This window comes from Canis lupus, chromosome 1 (assembly GCF_048164855.1).
Source record: "Canis lupus baileyi chromosome 1, mCanLup2.hap1, whole genome shotgun sequence".
Taxonomy (NCBI): Eukaryota; Metazoa; Chordata; class Mammalia; order Carnivora; family Canidae; genus Canis; species Canis lupus.
In genome coordinates, this window is record NC_132838.1 from 83599824 (window position 1) to 83613492 (window position 13669).

Here is a 13669-nt window from a genome sequence, read left to right on the forward strand (position 1 = left end):
GAACATAGGCCTTTCCTGAGCCTTTGATTAAAACCCCCATGTCAGGGGGGTTTGCTTTACATACCTTGCTTCTAATATTTGAAAAAAAATACAAGTTGGGTATTATACCCATTTTACAGATGAAAGAAAATGGATGACTAGCAAGTAAAATGGGATACTCAATACTCAAAATTACTAGCTTGCCACAATTTGACTTTAATACTACTTAGTATATTTTTCTTTGTGTTTATCCTGCTTAAGGCTCACTAATTTCTTGATTGGTAGGTTTAGTTTTCACCAAATTTGGAAAATTTCTACCCATTATTTCCTCAAATAACCTATTCTGTCTCCTCTCCTTTGGGAACTCAAGATAAAGGCATTATTTACACTGCCTAATACAGTCTCACAGGCCACAGAGTCTTTGTTCATGTTTCTTTTCGGTTTTAAAATTTACAGTTCTGGATACACATAAAAATTAAATTCTACATACAAAGCAGATCTGGGACATGGCAGCAAATTTTACCACCAGAAAAATATTGTGTATTACCCAATAATTATGATAATTTCTTTACTTATGAAGCTATTTGTTGGAATTTGAAATTCATAAGAATTCAATGCACATACATTTTTCCCAGATTAAGATATCGATAGATATGCTTGATAAATTTATGTATAAATTTAAAAATATGCTTGATAAATATTAATATGCTACCTCTTCACCACTCTGTCCCACCCCTTTGCCTGGACAATCTTGTTCAGGATGCTTATTCTGACCCTGTAAGTTTAAGATAGAAATTCTTTTTTCTAAGTTCCCATGGATTTTTCTGCATATCTCTCTATATTGAATACTTATTTCAAATAGCAAATATTGAGAATTTATGCAGTGCTAGGGATACATCAGCATGTGTTTCCTTGACCTTTTAGAACTTATAGTTTAGTGACTACATCAGTCTTTTTGTTTTTTAGTGACTGTAACTGTTAACATAACTGCCTCACCAACAAGACTAAGTTTCTAGAATCTAATTTTATGAAGTCTAGGGGATAATAGAAATTTAGCAAATGTTTGGTTTTAAACTGATGAATAAATAAGTAATAGAGAAACTAGCTAATTACCTAGACCGGGTTTCTCAACCTCAGTACTTTTGACATTTGGGTCTTTTTGGAGGATGGTTAGCAACGTCTCTGGCCAGAAAGCCTAAGACAAAACTTCTTTGGAGAGGGGAGGTGAGTAGGGGTGGGTAATGTGTGTTATTGACTTCAGCTGAATGTGATTAGATTAAATATAAGTTTCCAGAGCTTGGACTTTATCCTGTGGACCCGGGAGAATTGAGTAGTTAATGATCCAATCAACAAGTTAACTGGGGATGAGCCATAGGAAAACAAACCAACCAACAAACAGCCAGAGAAGCGAAAGAGGAAAAATCTGTAAGAGGGACCCTAGGCAACCACGTATGGGTCAAAAAATAGGGAAGAGTTGACAATTTCCTACAAAGCCAATGATCTAACAATAATGGTCATCAGATATTTCTCAACTGTGTTTTTTAAAGACTATGAATTTAGACTTATATAAATTTCTATTATTGGGGCACTTGGGCTGCTTTAGTCAGTTAAGCAGTCATGATCTCAGGGTCCTGGGATTGAGCACCATGTCCGAGCCCAGAGTCTGGCTCCTTGCTCAACAGAACTATTCTTGTCTCCCTCTTGCTCTACCTCTCCTCTTGTACTCTCTTTCTCTCTGTTCTCTCTCTCTCTCTCAAATAAATAGATAAATCTTGTAAAAAATAAAATAATTACTGGTTATGCCTGCTGCAGAGTTAAAGACATGATTCAAATGATGGGGAAAGGTTTTTTTTCTTAATTCTGTAAGATTTGGCTATGAAATCAAAGCATTAACAGAACACAATTCCTTTTTGGTTCCTGACTTTATCAGTTTCCCATTGCTGCTATAACAAATTACCATAAACTTAGTGGCCTGAAATAATTCAAATTAATTATCTTCCAGTTCTGGATGTCAGAGGTCCAAAGTGGGTTTCAGTGGGCTAAAAACAAGGCATCAGCCAAACTGTGTTCTTTCTGAAGCTATAGGGAAGAATGGGTTGCTTTACCTTACCTGGTTTCTAGAAAGTTCTCCACATTCTTTGGCTGTTGGCCCCCCCTCCATCTTCAAAGCCAGAAGGACACCATCTCCTAGTCTCTCTCAGCCTCTGATATTGCCTCCTGCCTTCTCCCTCTTTCACTTTTAAGGAATTTATGATAACATTGGCTCACCTTGGTTATCCACAATAATCTCCCCATCTCAAGGTCAACTCATTGGAACCTTAATTTTCCTTTGCCGTGAAGTGTAACATTTTCATAGGTGCTGGGGATTAGAGTATGATCTCTTTGGGGGATCATTACCCACTACAATAAATATAGTCTTTCAAACTTCAATTCCTATCTCTTTATTGGACCATATCTAAGATTTGGAGGAAAACATGTCAACCTAGTCAAAACTGCAAAATAAAGAGTTGTGCAAGAGTCAAAGAGCAGCCAATATGGTCTTTATGGCAAGCCCCGCTGTGGGGTCATTCATCCTCATTATCAGCCATGTACTCATCAACAACTGAGCCGAATGACTGGGCCTTAAGTGTCCGGCTCTGTGCTAAGTGCTATGAGGCCCACAGAGGTGTATTGGGCAGTCTCTATCCACAAAGGAATGACTATGCAATAAGCATTGCTGAGTTAATGCAGAACACTAGGGTGTATCCAATACTAAGAGCCTCTAGGAGGAGAAGGAGAGGAGAGGAGAGGAAGAGGAGAGGTCACTTCTGAATTAGGTCTTGAGAGCAGGCCTCACTCAGTGTGATGGCAGGAGCAGAATTCACTCCAGATTGTTCACATGGAGACTCTCATAGAAAGGACAGCTGATGGATGTGTGGACAGGGTTTAGGGAAAAGACAATAGAGAGCATGGCTCTGGGGCCAGGATGAGGTAAGGAAATAAAATAACTAGAACCTAGTGAGACTGGAAACATGGAGGTGTGGAGGAGGGTGTCCTGGCAGGAAGTGAGTCCTGGAAGGACCCAGTTACCACAGAGGCATTATGCCAGAGCAGGGAGAAGTAAGTAGGGTGACCAACTATACCAGGTATGCCTGGCATTGAGCAGTTTCCCGGGATGTGGAACTCTGCCAAAACCAGAAAAGTCCCAGGCAAACTGGGATGATTTTGTTACTCTGGGAATGGGGAAGAAATGCCTGAGTTCTTTCTTTCCCCAACTGCAGACAAACAAAGCAGAGAGAGGGGAGAATGATAGATCTGAGTGGGCAATGGCTCATGAAGACCAACTAGCATGTCAATTCTAGTTAAATTTTGAAGAAAGGACAGAAATGTATTAGGTGGGTTGAGGAGAGAAATAGATTCTACGTAGGCCATAAGAAGCTTTACTTAAATGGGTTCCCTGTTCATTGTTATGGTTTTCATTTTTTCTTTCTCCACAATTATCCACCTCTCTCCACACCCTCTCTACAAAACACGTTTTCCCTTCTTCCTCTTTATACTCCTGCTGTGACTACTGCATGGCTCCCATTAGGGCTCTGAGTAGGTGAGGTGAACACAGGAGAACAGTCACTGTGATTAAGAAGAGTTTGCCAGTGGGTCTTGATCCACAGGGTTTTCTCTTGCTCCAAGGCTTGTATGATCTAAATTTGCCCTAAATGGAGGTACACTGAACTATCCAAACCCCAAAGGAAAAACTGTGGCCCAGAACCAGAGTATCATCCAACATCAGTTAACAGCCCCAAGATGCCATTGCTTGCCACTGGAATCTCTTCAGTGGAAACAACTCCAGCATTATTTATCATCCTCAGGTGGGCATTTACCATTTTGCACAGTATGTTTTTGGTTATTTTGTTCAAGTTCTTAACCAAAATGCACCCTGTTAACTACTTTGCTCTATACAGACTTCATAATATCATGCTTATAAGCATGGCTTTGGAGTTAGCCCAGGTTTAAATCCTAACTCTGCTGTTTACTGTGTGGCCATGGCCAGGTTGCTTAGTCTCTCTGTACTTCGTTTCTTCAAGCACAATCCAGATACTCAAGTGTTCCTACCTCCCAAGTTGTCCTAGGGATTCAATGAAGTAATACAGGCAAATAACTTAAAATGGTGCCCACCTGGAGTGATTACTCATTAGTGATGTAATTCTAGTTTTGTTTCCATCACTGCTCTTCTTAAATAAAAATGTCCTGAAGCTGAGGAGCATCACATATAAAGTTATAACTAGGAACCTGATACAATCGACTCCAGTTGTTTTTGGTAGATATGCTCTATAAAGCTGTCATAAACACTGAGTTAATGAATCCTGAACTATTGCTCACAGGAGAAATACAGGGTTAGGGTATTAATTATTGATTCATTACTATTATATACATATAATATATATACCTATGTATTACATGGGCCAAAAGCACTGTAACTAATGCCTGAATGGAGCACACCACATACATTCTCTGTAAGACACATCACAGGCTTCTTCCCTGAGAATAGTAGACAGCACTTCAGCACCATACTTGGGAGCCATTTTAAACTAAATCATCAACAGCACAACAATGCAAAAGATGTGGTGCTAAGTATATTGCAAAAAAAGGACACTTGTTTTTAGTACGAGAACTAAAACAAGAAGGGAAAGCGTTGCATCGTTCTGTCTCAGCTGATAACCTGCACATTGGGGGACAATTTCTTTCTTCCTTGTGCATGTCTACAAATGACCACAAAAGTGCCTGAGTATTGATTTGATGGTTACAGGTAAGTTCCAGCAAGTAGGCAGATTCGCAAATATGGAGTCTGCAAAAACCATGAATTGACTGTAATCGATTCAATGTTCCTGCACAGCTAAAGACTTTATGAATAGGGGTGAGTGGGGAGGAGGATTATAAAAATGTTAATGTAATCATTGACCTGATAAGGTAAAGATATGATGTTCCCAATTTCCGTATAGATTAATATTTCCCCCAAATGTATTTAGATGTATTGAATAATGCTCAACCTGTCCCTGTGGTGCAGAAACCAGCAAAGACTCTAATATGCTAATGCACATTGTCAAATCCAGTGTTTCTTAAATTTGACCATTGGACCCTCTGGGAAATGCTGCTCTAAGGTGTTTCTGACAAAAGCACCTGTAACTTCATCCCAGTGCTCAGAGATTTTCTATTTGAATAGAAGAGTAATTTGCATTGTAAAGGCCGTCATTCAAATAGCCAAATGACTATGCTCTGGAATGCTTCTTAAACTCAGTGGGTGGATTAAGCCTATTTCCAGATTTTAAGCACTTTGTTGTCCCCCTCCCATGCTCTGTTTTATAAAGTTACCACTGTCTGGGCTATGGACTTTCTTGGAAGAAAGGCTGCCAGCAGAAAATTTGCATTCTTTTTGCTTTTCAATGTTGTACATTTCCAAATTTAATAAGCAACTAAAACAATTTATATCAAGAGGCAGAACCTCTGCATCCCCTCTTAAAATTTTGCTAGGAGAGAAAAGATTTGAGAGCATGATGGTTGGAGATTGACAGCTAAACCCTGGATCTCCAGGCACTGCCTGAGAACTACATCTTAGTGACAGTGATTTAGCCCTTGGAAGTGAAAGGCATTTTCATTCTTGTAGTTTATTTTGCCTAAGCCCACTGCAAAACAGATATGCAGCCTGTTAGTTCAGGACTTTGTTTAAAGCTTTCATGTGTCTCTAAGAACTATCACAACTGATTTCTTTCTGAAATAGCTTCCTTTATCTTAAGTTGGGATGCTGTGAGGACTGTCATGAACAGTCCTACAGTTCTACGTTGGAACCAGGGAAGTGGGGTGACTGGTGGAGGGTTTGAAGAATATACAAAGGCCCTGGGGATCTGTAGCAATCAAGCAGAGGAAAAGCTTAGGACAGGATGCTGGAAGCAAGGGTCCAGGAGCCACTGGCCTAGGCTCCTAGGTTAGTCTCTCCACCTCCTGTCTGAGAGATCTTGGACAAGCTGCTAAATCTCTGTGCCTCATTCCTGCACTAGAAACACAGGGATTTAAATAGTACCCACCTCTATTACTGGGGATTTGAGTTCATCTACACTCAACAAATGTGAGTTCAGTGGCTTATTCAAGGAGTGTTTATTTTTCTAGAGTAACAAAAAGTCAGGAGTACGCAGTCCAGGGCTGGAGAAATGGTTCCAAGAGACCATTCATCTTCTAGACTTTTTCCTTAGTTTTGTGTCATCATCCTTAATGTGCAAATATGTGACTTTTAATCTCATGGTTTCAAGGTAGTTTCTGTATCTACAGGTACTCATATTCCAGGCAGAATGAAGGGGAAAGAGAAAGTAGTAAAGCATAGAGGTCTTCTCTTGGGTTGTTCCACGGTATTATTTGTTAATGCCAGTCCATCCCCAAAGTCCTGTTTGTATCTCATTGGATAGAACCTCATCACATGGCCATGCAATGGAGGCTGGGGATTTCACTAATTTGGCCGGTCACATTACCACCTCCCCCACACCAGGGTATTATTTAGTAGAAGTGGGGAGGGGAGATGGATACGTCAAGCAAAGAGCAGTATTACAGACATGTGTAATGCCATTATATGGACCAAATGAGTTAATATTCATGAAGAACAAGGAAGCGCTGAGGAATACAAGAAATATCTAATGTGTTTATAACAAACTTAAAATGAAGCTAAGGTTCCATGTGCATTTCTCTGAAAGAAGGAAGAATAATCTTTCCACCTATCCCCACCTCCTAGCTTGATTCCCTGGCCCTCCACTAAGCAGAAATGATTTCCTAAGGTGTTATCTCCTGATTTGCAAACACTTGCAGATCCCTTATTTTGTGAAATGGTGACTTCCAGTCCAGGGTCTTTGGGGACAATGATAACTCAGTATATTCTCTTTCTGGCATGCTCTTTCAATTTGTGGAATGTGTCACTAGGAGAGAACACCGGGCAGATGAAAACAAAATGGTCCTAATGTTGTCAAACACCTGGACACGACAAATGGCATTTCCTAACATCTCGCCAAATATGAGCTGAGACATGCAAAACACTGCACAAACATTGGATTTAGACATTGCCATGACTGTCAGGGTATAGGGCAGTGTCTCAGAAACCAGGGCCAAATATACTACATTTTTAATATAGCAAATACTCTGGTGGTCACTAATGTCTGTGATTTCTTCTAGAGCCGCATTCCTCCCTTGGATGTCTTTTTTTTTTTTTTTAAGATTTTATTTATTTATTCATGTGAAACACAGAGAGAGGCAAAGACATTGGCAGAGGGAGAAGCATGTTCCCTGCGAGGAGCCCAATGCGGGACTCAATCCTGGGACCTGAAATCACCACCTGAGCTGAAGGCAGATGCTCAACCACTGAGCCACCCAGGTGTCCCCTCCCTTGGATGTCTTAAAAAAATTTTTTTGCTCGTCTCAGACAGCTGCTAGAGGCTTTCTTTCCCACTTGCCTTCCCCTTATCTTCACCAAAAATGTATGAAGTGCTCAATGTGAACTCAATATGGCATCTATGCTACGGAGACAGAGGCTTCTCCTGTTCTAAACCATTAGTGAATTAATTCTACAAATACATATACACTTGCTTACTATGTGGTACTTCACTTTGTGAAGTGGACCAGGGTGCAGTGGTATGCAAAACAGAGGGACAGGGTAAGTTCTGAACCCTGTGTTCTATATGGAGGAGAGATGAATAAAAACAGGACTACAATTCACCAAGATAAGTGATATGAAAAAACAGGATGCCAAGGTCAACTGCAGGCTGGCTGGAACTGGTGTAAGCTGAGAGCACCCGGCCCTGCTATCTATCTCTTGTTAGAAGAGGGAAATGTTTAATTGGAATGATGCTTTAAAGTAACAGAGAAATGGAAAGATCTTTTCCCTCTCCTACTTAGGTTTGTTTGATAGAATGTACCCCAAATTGTGTATTTAGGGTTATATACTTTATTGGCTGAGATGATTTGAAGCTCGGAAGATGTGAACTATAATAATTTGCCTTCAAGCTATTCATAAAATCTAGGCTTTTCTATCAGCTTTTGCCCTAAGACAAACACAACTTTTAGCAGAGGGAAGAAAAGATAGGATATGCATGCTATTATTTGTTGCCCAGGGGATGTTTCAATTTTGTCTTGTCTTACAAAAATAAATGAGATTTCAAAAAGTATTCATCAGGGGGAAAGTAGAACAACAATTGGAGAAGCAATGGGGTATTTTTTGATAAAGAAGTCTATAACTTAGGAGAATCATAGAATATCCAGGCTGGAAGGGGCTTGAAAGTACCTGGTATGCAATGTGTAATGTATGTAGAAATGATGAAAGAGACAACTGGAATTACAGATTTCAGCAACTGTCTATTTTTTAATGTTCCAAGTCAGAGGGTTTTGATGTGAATGAATACGGATGAATTCAGATGAGATCGTCTCATTTATTGTTGACTATGTTACTCCAAACGCCAAGTTCTGGTGGTGGGAAAGGAAGACATAGTAAATAAACTATACCCAGAATTGTAAATTTTAGTATGTATTTAGGAACAGTCTTCAGATTCAGCTTCTAGTAGATGAACCATAGCAAAATATGTAAACAAAAAAAAGAGAGCTTGTTTTGTTTTCATTTCAATGCATATGTTAGTAGGAATCATGCACTACGTAACATTAAAATATATGATATAATAGGTAATATATAAGACTCTGTAGTGTAAATGAGTTTTGGGAAATACACTATGTGTACTGTGGTTTAGCTAGAATTACTATGACAACCATAACTTTAGCATTTCCTTTTTTTTTTTCCAGTTTGAATTTGCAACTAAAATGTCACATTACCATAGGTTTTGGCTTTTCTTTTTCTGTGTAGTTCAAAAAGAAAAGTCACACACCAGTGCTCCTGTTAAATCCTCATTTAATTAAATGTACCTCCTGAACACATCACACTTGTTCAGGGATCAAACGTCTGGGTGGGTACCATTGCAGTTTTAAAAAAAAGAAGAAGATGAAGAAGAGAGAAAGGAAAGACTTCAGTGAAGTCTTAAAATAGAATTTGCAGAAGATTTATAACATGTATAATTATGAATCAATGTACTGAATTCTCCTATTTCAGGTGTCTTTCTTCCAAGTGATCTACTGGTAGAACAACATAAGAAACAGGGGACATAGTTTGACCCTTTTGACATGTAATCTACCTATATATGACACCCATGGAAACTTTATTTCTACATTATTCAGAAAACATTAATATGAAAGAATCTCTTTATAATGTTTTTGCTTGCCTTAATTGTATTCTATGTTAACTATGGAGTGATTATTTTTCCTGTGTTCTTATTTGAATCTGTAGATTTTCGCTATCTTTTCTTGGGGCTTGCCCATGTCATATAACTCTATTGATTATGTTAGTTTGTCCCTTTGATCTCTTTATCAGGGTTCATTGTCATTTCTGGTTCTTCCATGTGCCATTTAGAAAATTAACATATACTAATCCAGCAATGTAAAATATATTGAATATAGTCCTAAGATGTAGTCCATGATCTTGAGGATCAAACAAATATTTTGGGGGGCACCTACTCTATGCCAGGTATCACCCCCTTCCTATCTACCCTCCCACATGCATATGACAAGCTAGAGATACTGCATGGATATCTACACCTTGTTCAAATGTGAGAGGAGCTGGTGAAGCAAAAATCTGCAAGGAGCAGTTGGAATATTAGAAACTGAATTCACCTAGAGTTTGGCATGTGTGGCCAAGATGGAGCTTTGAGAAAGTGGAACGTATCCTGTTCCTCAAAAGTGAATAAGAAGTGGAGCACTGCTGCCTCTGAGTCAAGCATCTGGGGCTGGGATGGCCACTTTGCCAGTATGGCCAGGAACTACTGGATGAGGAACAGGGGAGAATTAGGACAAGCTGGGACCTGCTGGGTTTCTCAGCATTCTTCCACAATGGTGATTGCAAAAGAAGGTTCTCTGAGAATGATGACCACTGCTTTGTCTCCCAAATCTCATGCAAGTTTCTCCTTTGGTCAACCCTAACTATCCACCAAAAGAGAAAGAGATCCTAGTTCCTCACCTAACCAAAGTGAGGGGCAGAGTCCAGAACAACAATCAATGGTCAATACAGAAATAATCACTGCTCCTGGGATGCTTAAGGACTCTGGCACATGTAATGAAGTTCCAAGGGGAAGAGATGAAGAAATGAGTCTAAGTGACAGCACAGAGCTGTACAGAATAAGTGAAGGAAGAATGTTGGAGTGACTCATGGACCTATAGTTTAAGGAAAGGAAAGAATAAGAGATGAAGAATATAATATTCCATGTAAAACTTATGTTGAGTCAAACACCGAGGTCACACGAAGGAGAGGATTTTATTTCTATTTTTGTTAAGAGAATCAAAGGTAAGGAGGTAAGGTGGCTTGCCCAAGTCACATAGCTTTATATAAGCTATCAAATATCAGAGCCAGGCTGTCTTTAAAGATTTTACCCATTTATCTTAGAGACAGACCCGAGTAAGCTCAGAGCCTGATGTGGGTCTCGATCCCACAACCCTGAGATCATGACCTAAGCTGAAATCAAGAGTCAGACACTTAAATGACTGAGCCACTGAAGTGCCCCCAGAGCCAGATTTTTAACTATTTTCCTGAATCAAAGTCCTGGGTTTTATCCCCTGTACTATTGCTGCCTTCTGAGGGGCCTCTTGATGAAACATCTTCCTTTATTCAACTTATTGAATGGTTATTCTGTGTACAACCTGATAGTGACACTAGGTTCTGGGAATAGAAAAAATGAGAACATTCTCTACCATTGGGGAGCATATAACCTTGCAGAGAAGATGTACACTAAATTATAGGAAAGTCAGTCTCCTTCAAGTGCCATGGTAGCAGGACAAGTAAGTTTCAGTGGGAGCTCAGAGGAGGGAGGGAGAAAACAACACTGAGTAGTAGGAATAAAGAGCTTCACAATGGCACCATGGAATAGCATTTGAGAGCAGAGTTATTAGAATCAGGCCACTTGCATCCAAATCCTAGGGCTACCTTAACAAGCAATCTCTCCTTGAATGATCTATTCACCTTCCCTGCCTCAGTTACTGCAGTTATAAAATGGGGATGATAGGAATAGTAACTATAACCTGGGGGTAGTAATAACTATTAGCTGAGTTAATATTTTTAAAGTGCTAAAGTGGTGCTTAGCACATGCTAATAGAATAAACTAGAATTATGAAAAAAATTTAAGATTCTAGCACTTAGTTTCCATGCAGAATAAAGGAATAAAAATAAAAGGAAAGAATAAGAATAGAAGAATGAAGGTATGGAGAATTGCAAGGAATAAATGATAGAAACCTAGGATCAAGGCTAAAGATGAAGACACAGAAAGTATGTAGCTGGTGAATAGCCATGAAAAATAAGTTGAAGTGCAAAGTGTACTGGGTGGGGGTGGGTGCAGATAGGCATTTCTAATTTTATATATCAAACTAGAGTGAAAGAAATTAGAGAGGCTGAGTTAATCAGGACCCAAGACAGGGAGTCATGGAGAAGAATGGGCAAAACATAGCTGGATGAAAAACTTTTCAAAGGATAGAAAGATCAGAGGTACAAACCATTAACCAAGGTGGAAGTTCTTCAGGATGAAGCCCAGGGATTCTTAGCCAGAGCTCTGGCATAGCCTTTGACTGTGATGGTGACACTGGGCAGTAGAGGTCAGATAAAAGATTGTGGAAAAGGCTCAAACCTATGGGGACCTCAGACTTGTGGTTACAGATGCTCTCAAGACTGAGATTCAAGAAAGGAGAAAAGCCAGGCAAGAGAGACAGATTTTTATCCAGTCTAGAAAAAGCCAAGGGAAGATCCGTGGGCTTTAAGTGCAAAGGATGTGTATTTCCTAGAGGGTTGTCCTTGATCAGTGATGGGAGAATAGCTCTCTCTGAATCTAAAAGATATACAGTAAGAATCAAAATAACTAATTTTAAACACCTCTTATAATTAGAAATAAAAAATTTTAAGTAAATCACAATGGAAGATAAAAATTCTTAAAACTGAATGATACTGAGGGACGCCTGGGTGGCACAGTGGTTGAGCAACTGCCTTTGGCTCAGGTTGTGATCCTGAGATCGAGTCCTGCATAGGGCTCCCTGCAGGGAGTCTGCTTCTCCCTCTGCCTGTGTCTCTGCCTCTCTCTTTCTGTCTCTTGTGAATAAATAAATAAAATCTTAAAAAAAAACCCAAATTATATTGAAAATCCTGCTTATAAACAACTTGAAAGATGTTACTAAAGTGGAACTTAGAAAGAAATTGATAGTCTTAAACGCTTATATTACAAAACAAGAGAGGCTAAAAATTAACAAGCCAACTTAAGAAGTGAGAACAACAAAACCAACACAAAAAATATAGAAGAAAGAAGATAATATAAGAGTATAAATTAGGGATCCCTGGGTGGCGCAGTGGTTTGGCGCCTGCCTTTGGCCCAGGGTGCGATCCTGGAGACCCGGGATCGAGTCCCACGTCGGGCTCCTGGTGCATGGAGCCTGCTTCTCCCTCTGCCTGTGTCTCTGCCTCTCTCTCTCTCTCTCTGTGTGTGTGACTATCATAAATAAATAAAAATTAAAAAAAAAATAATAAAATAAAATTTAAAAAAAAAAAGAGTATAAATTAATGAAGTAGAGAAGGGAGACTAGAGATCAAGAGAGCTAACAGATCTTTGAATTCAAAGACCAGAACTTTGAAAAGTACAGTAAGATTGGCTAACACCCAGAAAGAGCAATCAAGAAAAGACAGGAGTACAAGATAACAAGGATAATAAGAATGAAAAAGGTCTGGGATCCCTGGGTGGCGCAGCGGTTTAGGCCTGCCTTTGGCCTGGGGCGTGATCCTGGAGACCCGGGATCGAATCCCACATCGGGCTCCCGGTGCATGGAGCCTGCTTCTCCCTCTGTCTATGTCTCTGCCTCTCTCTCTCTCTCTCTGTGTGACTATCATAAATAAATAAAAATTAAAAAAAAAAAGTTTAGAAAAAAATGAAAAGGGTCACAACTGCATAGAGAAGAGAATTTTTAAAAATAAAAAAATAATATTACGAACAATTTTTTTTTTTATTACGAACAATTTTATAGAAATAAAGTTATACATTGTGGCATGACGGACAGAGGGAAAATACGCCTTCCATAAAGGATCAAAAAGAAATCTAAAATGTAAATGTTGCTCTGATCATTAAAAGACTCAAAAATTGCAAGTCTTCTTAGAAAATTATATTGGCAAGTTTTAACAAATCTTGTAGGGCCAAAAATTGAAAATATACACAAATGCTTCTAGAGAATAGGGCAAAGGGAAAATTCTCTAATTTTGTGAGGCTGGCATAAATTTGCAATGCAAGAAATCAAAATTTCAGGTAATCACACTCAGGAATGTGGATAAAATAACAATACCAGCCAATATAATCCAGAAAGAAATTATATGATAATAAGTCATGATTAACCTGGTGTTTTTTCAGGAATGTACGATTAGTTCAATGTTAGAAAAATTATGTAATTCACCACCCTGACAGATTAAAGGAGAAAACTCTTCTGAAAACCACCATTTTATCCTTTGCTAATGGTCAGTCGGAAAACTGGGAACAGAGGGGAACTTTCTAAATTGAAAAACAAATTCTATGAATATTTCACAGCAAAGATCACGCTTGATGATGAAAAAATAAAAGAATTCTCCTTA